The following is a 9914-nucleotide window of genomic DNA, read 5'->3' as shown; positions in this document are numbered from 1 at the left end:
CCGGGTTGGTAGTGTTTTGCCACCGGGGTATGATTTGCGAGGGCGAAGTGAGCTTAGTGGTCTACTTGCTAGCTTTGAGAGTGGTGAGTGTGATGAGACCCAGATTGTATTGCCGAGGGTGGTTTGTGAGTATTCGGATGTCTTTCCCGAAGATCTTGTTAGTTTGCCACCTCACCGAGAGATAGAGTTTTCTATTGATTTGGTGCCCGGCACGGCGCCGATTTCTATGGCACCCTACCGTTTTGCTCCAGCAGAGTTGGTTGAGTTGAAAGTTCAGCTCCAGGAATTGCTAGATAAGGGTTTTGTTCGCCCTAGTGTTTCACCGTGGGGAGCACCGGCCCTCTTTGCTAAAAAGAAAGATGGTGCCTTGAGGTTGTGTATTGACTACCGGAAGTTGAATCGGGCTACGGTTAAGAATAAGTACCCTATGCCCCGTATAGATGATTTGTTTGACCAGTTGAAGGGTTCCCATTGTTTCTCTAAGATAGACTTGAGATCGGGTTACCACCAGTTGAGGGTCAGGGAGGAGGATATTCCTAAGACGGCATTCCGTACGCGGTATGGCCATTATGAGTTTCTGGTGATGCCATTCGGGCTTACCAACGCACCGGCAGTCTTTATGGACTTGATGAACCGGATTTTTCGGGAGTTCTTAGATCGATTTGTGGTTGTCTTCGTGGACGACATTCTTATTTATTCGCCTTCTGAGGAGGAGCACGAGGAACACTTGCGAGTGGTGCTTGAGTTGCTTAGAGCCCATAGGCTGTATGCCAAGTTTGGGAAGTGTGAGTTCTGGCTGAGGGAAGTCAAATTCTTAGGCCACGTGGTATCCGGGGAAGGAGTGTCTGTTGATACATCCAAGGTAGAGGCAGTGCGGGATTGGGCACAGCCTAAGAGTGTGTTTGAGATCCGCAGTTTTCTGGGATTGGCTAGGTATTACCGCCGGTTTGTGAAAGATTTCTCCAAGTTAGCGTCACCGTTGACTAGACTGACTCGGAAGGGAGTCAAGTTTGTGTGGAGTGAGACTTGTGAAAAGTCGTTCCAAGAGTTGAAAGTTAGATTGACCACCGCTCCGGTGTTGATTATTCCGGAGAGAGGGTTGGGTTATGCGGTTTATTGTGATGCCTCACGAGAGGATTTGGGTTGTGTGTTGATGCAAGAGGGGAAAGTGGTAGCCTATGGCTCACGTCAGCTGAAAATACACGAGAAGAATTACCCTGCATATGACCTAGAGTTAGCAGCTGTGATCTTTGCCTTGAAAATCTGGAGGCACTACCTTTTTGGTGAAAAGTTCGAGGTGTTCTCGGACCACAAGAGTTTGAAGTATCTGTTTACACAGAGAGACTTGAATCTGAGGCAGAGGAGATGGATGGAGTTCATCGAGGATTATGATTTTGAGTTGCATTATCACCCGGGAAAGGCCAATGTTGTGGCCGATGCCCTTAGTAGGAAATCCATTAGTGATGTAGCTAGTATAGCCATCCGAGAATGGGAGATGTTGGGAGCACTTGGCGAGTTTGATTTGCTACTGGGCGAATCCGTTGAGGCTGCGGCCTTATTTTCTGTTGTTGCGCAACCTACACTTGTGACTAGAGTGTTAGAGGCACAAAGAGGTGACCTTGAAGTAGAATCCCTCCGAGAGAAGATCTCCAGTGGGAAGGTTGAGAAGGGTTTGACGGTGTATCCCGACCTGAGTGTGAGATACCGAGACCGTTTGTTTGTGCCGGAGTCTTGCCGAGAGGAAGTACTCCGAGAGTTTCATCATTCGCGCCTTGCGGTGCATCCAGGAGGTACTAAGATGTATCGGGATTTGGGTCGCCAGTTTTGGTGGCGGGGTATGAAGAGAGATGTGGTTGTTTTCGTATCGAAGTGCCTTACTTGCCAGCAAGTGAAGGCCGAGCATCAGAGGCCAGCGGGTTTGTTGCAACCCTTGCCTATTGCCGAGTGGGAATGGGAGCATGTCACTATGGACTTCGTTGTAGGTCTTCCGAGAACTCAGCGGGGTAGTGAGGCTATTTGGGTGGTTGTAGACCGGTTGACTAAGTCGGCGCACTTCATTCCTATGCGCGTGAGAGATTCGGTAGATCATCTTGCCAACTTGTATATTCGGGACATAGTGAGATTGCACGGGGTCCCAGTGACGATCGTCTCAGATAGAGATCCTCGTTTTACTGCTAGGTTGTGGCAGAGTTTGCAGAGTGCCTTGGGCACTAAGTTGACCTTTAGTACGGCTTATCACCCTCAGACTGACGGGCAGTCTGAGCGTACTATTCAGATCCTCGAGGATATGCTTCGGGGTTGTGTCCTAGACTTCAGTGGGACGTGGGAGAGGCACTTACCCTTGGTAGAGTTTGCCTACAACAACAGTTTTTAGTCTAGCATCGGTATGGCACCGTTTGAGGCCTTGTATGGCCGACCGTGTAGGTCTCCAGCGTGTTGGGCCGAGGTGGGTGATGCACCTTTGTTGGGTCCGGAGTTGGTTAGGGAGACGACAGAGAAAGTTGAGCTTATCCGTAGGAGGCTTGTTACAGCCCAGAGTCGTCAGAAATCTTATGCTGACCGTAGGAGGAGGCCTTTGGCGTTTGAGGTAGGTGATCATGTCTTTCTGAAGATATCACCTAGGCGAGGCTTGATGAGGTTTGGGAAGAGTGGGAAGTTATCCCCTCGGTTTATTGGTCCTTTTGAGATCCTTGAGAGGATTGGCGAGGTTGCTTATCGGTTAGCCTTACCGCCGCAGTTTTTCGGAGTGCATGACGTGTTTCATGTGAGTATGCTTCGGAAGTATGAGCCGGATCCATTGCATGTGTTGGATTGGATCGATTTAGAGGTAGATGAGGATGCCTCGTATGAGGAGAGACTGGTTCGGGTCTTGGATAGGCGGGAGCAGGTCCTGCGTGACAAGACCATTCCTTTGGTGAAAGTCTTGTGGAAACATCACGGAGTGGAGGAAGCCACTTGGGAACGTGAGTTGGAAGTCCGTGAGAAATATCCGGACTTGTTTGTTGATATGTAATCTTGTATTTAGATTTTGAACTATTGTTGAACTTAAGAGCTTTTATATATGTCTTAAGTTGTGAAACATTGAAAATGTTTGGTTTATTGGAAGTATGTTTTGGAACTTGCCTCATATGGAAGTTGAATGTAACATTATATATGTTGAATATGTTGTTGAAATTGGAAGGGAAATGCGTAATATTGATGCATGTTGAAAGTACATATGTTGTTTACATATTGTGAAATGCCTCTTGTTAAAGGGAGGGGGTGACCGGTAATAGGTCGGATTGTTGAATGTTAAAATGTAACATTGTTTAAAATGGAGAAAAACTCGTTTTTGAAAACTTGTGCTTAATTTCGAGGACGAAATTCTTTAAGGGGGGGAGGTTATAGTGATCCCGGATTTACCCTTGTTGTACAGTGATCCGGACATGTGTCCGTGGATGTTAGTAGTTGGTTATTATTTTGTTTACATCCTATATACTTTGTAGTTGAGTTATGGGATGTGTTGGGCAGGTTTGTTACAGGTTGGTTGAGTTTAGAAACCAAAACTAGTTGCCCAGATTTTGACCTGTCCGCTCGAGCGGGGGTTTTGGCGCTCGAGCGGGAATTGCACCCATCCAGTATTTCCTGTGTAGTGTTGGACGCTCGAGCGTGGGCTTGGCCGCTCGAGCGGGGTTGTGTGAGTGCCGCTCGAGCGGGGAGTTGGAAGCTCGAGCGGAGACCTGGTTCTGTAAAAGTTCTGGGAGTGTGTATCCGCCGCTCGAGCGGGATTGTTGACGCTCGAGCGGGAGTCTGTGAGTGACGCTCGAGCGGGGCGACTGGGTTTAAGTTCCATGTTTTGACTTTTCAAATCACTTTTTCACTTTCTCTTCTCTCTCCTACTTTTCCAAAAACACCATTGTTGAGCCTCTCACTCTAGAACTCTACCTTCTCTCTAGGTTTTGATCTAGTAGGAGTGATTTGCTCACCTTTGGCCTTTACAAAAAAGTTGTTGATCGTCGAGGGCTACATTTTAATCTGAAAATTTCGGGATTTGGAGCACGTTGGGTTTTGTCATCTTCTCCCTTGGAGCTCCGAATTTGAGGTAGGGATATCCTACTCCTCTCTATGGATTTTGTCTTTAAATTTTGGTATTTTGAGAAGTTGGGGTTGGCATGGAAATTTTGTGAGAGTTTGGGGCTTTTGTGTTATTTTACAAAAGTTGGGGTTTTATTTATAATAAACCTAGATGCATGATTGGTGTAGAGAAATGGAATTAATGTTGAATCATTGATGAAAATGGGACCTAAGGGTTGAAATGGTAATTATGGAAAATGACCTAATTACATTATTTGATTAATTGGGATAATTAATTGTGAGAAATGAAGAAATGAAATGGAATTGTCGAGATTGGGAATGTATGGGGTTAAAGGGTGTAGTTGAATTATTTATCACACACCGAAATGAAATGTTGATTGAATATCCATTGTGCATTTATTTTCTGTATAGAGATAACTGCTTTGGGCTATCGGTGGAGGATAGTCGTGATTGTTGTAGACAATGCATGATGATTAGGCAAACGAAAACTAATCAATAGAATGTGTCATGGAATTTGACGGTTGATAGAATACATTAACTGTATGTATTGAGTGATTGTATATAGAACCAATGTGTTTGTATACGTTATGTGTAGAGGAGGAGATGGGGGATGTACTCCGCGGTTTAGGGGAAGATGGGGGATGTACCTCTAAACCGGATAGTGTTGGGAGAAGATAGGGGATGAACTCCGTAGATACAGCTCATATGCTTGTCTAGAGAAGTGAAGATAGAGCTCATATGCTTATCTTTGTGAAGTGTGGATACAGCTTATATGCTTATCTGTGAATGTGGGATATTGTAGTTATACATATCTGTTGAGAATGTGGATACAGCTTGTATGCTTATCTGTGAATGTGGGATATAGTTCTTATACATATCTGTTGAAGTGATGATAGAGCTGACATGCTTATCTGTTGAAAAAGGGAAAATGAAAAGTAACTTGGACTCATAAGTCGTATGACATAAATATGTGATTTATGTGAATGTATCAGTGTTGGCCATCTATCAATTGCTAATCTTTTAGTCATTGTTCATGGTTGGTTTAGTGTATTTCTACTGGGCTGTGGCTCACCCTAGATGGGAATATCATTTTCAGGTACAGGTGGCATGCCATCTCCAAGGACATAGCTTGGGAGGCTAGAGGCGGACATACTTTTGTCGTTTTATTTTTGATGTATTACATGTAAATCCAAGCCAAGGGCTTAATGTGTAAATGAGTTAGTACTCTTTTGTTGTAACCAAGTGTTAACTCGGAAAGCTGTAAGCCCGTAGGGCATTTTGCTTTTGTTGTTAACATGTAATACTTTTGTAATGAAACTCTGATGAATAGAAGAATGTGGTTATTTCATATGTCAATGAATACCTTATTTGATGGGTTTAATGTCTTTTTTTTTAGGGCGTTACAAGGCAAGACGGCATACGCAATGGCTCATTCTTAAGGCATAAAGAACCACCTCTCCAATGCATGGAAATAGTGACAAATGTGAGTGCATGAACACACTACATGCACTGAAATCTCATAACAAATGATGCCAAATCATGTGAATAGCCCAAGCAATGCATGCTAGTGGCTTGGAAATTCAAATCTAACAAGTTAGATTGAACCATGGCTATACAAAGCAATGCATGCACGACCAAAACAACATGAAATAGAGCTAGAGCATGCTAAAAAATGACCAAAAGCTTGCTGAAGTTAAGCCAAAATCATGCTAGAACGATGATCCAAAGCATGATGCATATTAAGGCAATGAAGAAGATTGCACTACAAGTATATTAAGCATGCAAGAGGCTATCAACCTAACCCAAAACAGAGTCAAGGCATGCTAAAATAACATCAAAAAGAAGTGGAGATCAAGCCAACACATGCTAGAAAACCAAGCTCAAACATGAGGCCAATAAGGTAAGCATACAAGACATAAGGAGAGGGGATGACCCTCTCCTATTTGGGACCTCAAAACACAAGTTTTACCACTGAAAATCCACTGGATTTCAGTGGTTAAAATGCCGAGAGAAAGTGATCTCAAGGGCTTAAAGCGATGGTGCAAAACAAAGCCAAACAAGGCATGCAAGGGAGTAGATCACCCCAAACACCAAAGAGACCTTAAACAAACATGTTAAGCCTTAAAAATCAGAACTTTTTGTAGTAGAAAGTTAGGCCTAAATAAGCATGAAAATAGGTCTAAAAGCTTAAGCCAAAACAAGGGTTTTAAGGGTTAGAAGCTTATCCTTGTAGAATAACTTTGGAGCAACAACTCCAGCAGCTATCTGAGCTAAAAACCAAACTTTGAGTTCAAACAAAACCCTCAAGTACCTCAGTAACAAGAGTATGGTGTTTCACTAGGTGCTTTAGTGCAAAAGTGCGAAGAAAATGCACTTTTGAGCAAAAACAAGCACAAATATAGAGAGAGAGGAAATATAGAGAGAGATATATAACTGTAGACACCCCATTTTTGACCGTCCTCAAGACTCAGACGTCACCATTTGAACACTCGGTGATTATCCATATTTGTGTTCGTTTAGAGTTCCCGGAGGTCCCGGCTCGCGTGCCCTATCTCAGGATCTCCGAACTTGACCGTTTAGTGTCCGGTTTTGCACCGAACACTTGTGTTTTGCCTTGGAAGGACAGGATAGGGCTTGTAGACCAGCCCCATACACCACCGGCAGTGGCTGAAGGCCGCCGGCTGGCCTCTTTCTTCCATCGGCACTTTTGTTTGCCGGTCGGCACACTTTGTTGCCGGTCGGCACACTTTGTTGCCGGTCGGCATAATATGTTGCCGGTCGGCACTGTTTTTTGCCGAAAAAGCATTTTTTGGCAGCCGACCACTGTTCCTCCACTTTATGGAGATATTTTGTGCCAGCTGTGATAGCTGGCACCAACTCTTCCCCCCTCCATACACGTGTATGGAGGGATTTCCCTCTAGCCAAGCTTGTTGAATAAGCTTTGCAAGAGGGAGTCTTATAAGAGGAGGGTCTTCCTCTTGGTTCTAGGTTAGAAAAACAGAAGCAAAAACCAGCCTTTAGAGATATAGATACATATTATCTCTATACCTCCCTCCCTCTTCCTTCTTGTGTGTGTTTCTTGGCCTAAAAGGTGTGTTTTACCTTACTTTTGCACCATTACACACACCATTACACCTTACTCCGAGATTGAGAAACTTGGAGGAGTTGTTTCTTGAGTTTTGGACTGGTTTTGATCCAAAGAAGGAGGCTAGACCCTTTGTTCTTCAAGAGTTCTTCAAGGGTGAGCATCTTCCTTTTTATTCCCCAAACTTGCATTGGTTTTCTACCTATTTTGTTTATTGTTTTAGCTCTTGTGTATAACATGAAAAAGGCTTAAATTTTCCTGCTCTATCACTTTCATTAAGGTCATTTTGTGGTTTGAGTGCAAACTCACCCTCATAGGCTTTGTTTGGTCTATTTTGGTGCCTTTTTGATAAGCTTTTGTTTACTTCAGCATTTTGATCTTTTCATCACTAAAAGTCAGTGTATTTTAGTGTCAAAAAAGTTGGTTTGAAGTCTTGCATAGGGGAGGGACACCCCTCTCCCTTCATGTTTTGTTTACTTGCTTTTTGGGCTCAAGAGGGTAGCATGTGTGCTTGATGTTTCTTGGCTTCATTTCAGCATTTTTTTAGGCATCTTAAGTCATATATAACCTCTGTTTTTGGTCGGATTTGGGCCCCCTTGTATGCTTGTAATACTTGCTTTGTATTGCTCCATCTTGCTTAGAAATACATCCCATGATTAGGCCATGATTCTTGTGTGTGTTGGCTTGGTTCTATGAAGCATTTAGCATTGTTTTTCCATGTTTAACATCTGTTGGTCATCAACTTGGTCATGTTTGGCATGTTTGTTAGAGTTGCTTTGTATTTTAGCTTAAAAAGCTTTGAGCATGTTGACCTCTAACATGTATGTTTGTGATTATCTTCATGATTTGACATCACCTAAGGACCGCATTTTAGTCTAAGAATCATGCTTGTATGTGTGCATGCATGGCCCCTTTCATACCTTGAGGGTGTGTCCTCTTATGCCTAAGAATGAGCCTTAGTGCATATGCTTCATGGGGGATATTTTAGTTGCCATATTAGGGGTTTTTGGGGTCCTATTTTGCATGCACAAATTCTGTTTTTGCTTTGCTTTAATCATGCCACGAGTGGTCATGTTGGTGGGGGTAGGTTGTCCCCTTTTGTGCCTTAACTTTGGAGCCATGAGTTTGCTTGTTAACATGAGTTGATTGTCTATCATTTTGAACACTCTTGGCCACTGTTTTGAGGAGGGTAAGGGTCTGCCCCTTTGCCATTTTAAGCCCTCTTGCATGCTTGCTCCATGTTTGTTGCATAGGTGTTCCATTAAGCTTTGTGGCACATCAATCCCATGGCCAATTTGGTCCATGTTTGCATCATGTCTATATTTTGTATGCTTGGCATTGTACATTTGTCATGTTGGTTGCATAATGATTGTTGTGCTTTACATCTTAGTGGCATGATACATTTGAGGCTTGTGAGCATTACATGCATTGCATTTACTTGGTTTGGGGTGTCAAACCAAGTGTGGGAATCAAGGACCATTCATACTTCAAGTGATGTAATGTGCCGCGATTCCCGGTCATCGGGACCTTGGACTCCGATATGATAAGGCCTCGGTTTTCATTTTGTTTGTTGCATGCATATTCATATCAATTGGCAAATTTGATCCATTGAGTCATCATGTACCATTGATGGTTCAAGGATCGAAAGTCATGCTTCTTTGAGTTTAAAATATGATAAGAAGTAGGACCATGCTTACATGTGTCCAAAAACTCCATGCCATGCACTGTCTGTTCTCTGTTTGCTGTCAAATTGTCTTCTGCAGGAAGTTTCTGCCGACCGGCAGAATTTAGTGCCAACTGGCACTATCTGGAGTGCCGATGAATCCGATAAAGTGCCGATGAGAATTTTGAAGTGCCGGTGGCAATTCTGTCTGGCCGGTGGTGTTCTGCAGGATGCAAGGAGCTTGTTCCAGTATTTTGGCAATTTTCAGAAAGACAAGGCAGTACAAACAGAGGCGACAAGAGTATGGTACGGGTTTTCCGGGCAGGACGGATTCGAGCATGCATCATCCGCGCACCCCGAGGCAGAGGCTGTGGCCACCCTCTTCTTTCCTTTTGCTTCCTTTCTTTTAATTAATTAGGGAAATTTTGTAATAATTTTGTTTATTCATTATTTTGGGACTGTAATATTAATTCGAACCCTCTGAGCGAGGGTAAATATGTAATAAGTGTGGGTGAGTGTGTGTATGTCTTCCAATCCCCACTTCTTTCTTCCCTTTTATTTATCTGCTTATAATGGTAGATTAGGGCATTTTTGAGATTAGAATACCTTATGATATGCATGTGTGCATTCATGCATTTGTTGGCATGCACCGGGCTCGGTACATCATACTAACCGCATTCGTATTTTCAAATTTCAAAATTGAATACATGAATCAATTGGTTGCATATCACATGCCATGCCTAGGTTAGCCGAGCCTACTTAAATTGCATCTTGTATGTGTTGCATTAGTCATGAACTAGGACATGCATGTTTGCTAACTAGTTTACTGTTTTGGCGTGGAGTACGATGTAAGTGTTTATGCTTTAGCATATCGCATGCGTGTGAATGTTGCCATGATAGCATGATTACCATGAGGCTAGCTGCTTATGTGATATAACTGCTTGAATGCCTGTGGATGAAGGTTGAATTACCTAAATTGGAATAAAGCATTAAAACTGTGAGTTTTAAGCCCACTAGATAGTGGCAAAATCATCTTTTCTAAAAGCTCATTTGAGGGTGGCAAAATCCGCGTTTTAGCCTACTTACGAGTAG

Source organism: Camellia sinensis, chromosome 10 (genome assembly GCF_055761805.1).
Source record: "Camellia sinensis isolate YWXY chromosome 10, ASM5576180v1, whole genome shotgun sequence".
NCBI lineage: Eukaryota > Viridiplantae > Streptophyta > Magnoliopsida > Ericales > Theaceae > Camellia > Camellia sinensis.
The sequence above is the reverse complement of the archived record's forward strand: the minus strand, read 5'-3'. Positions refer to the sequence as shown.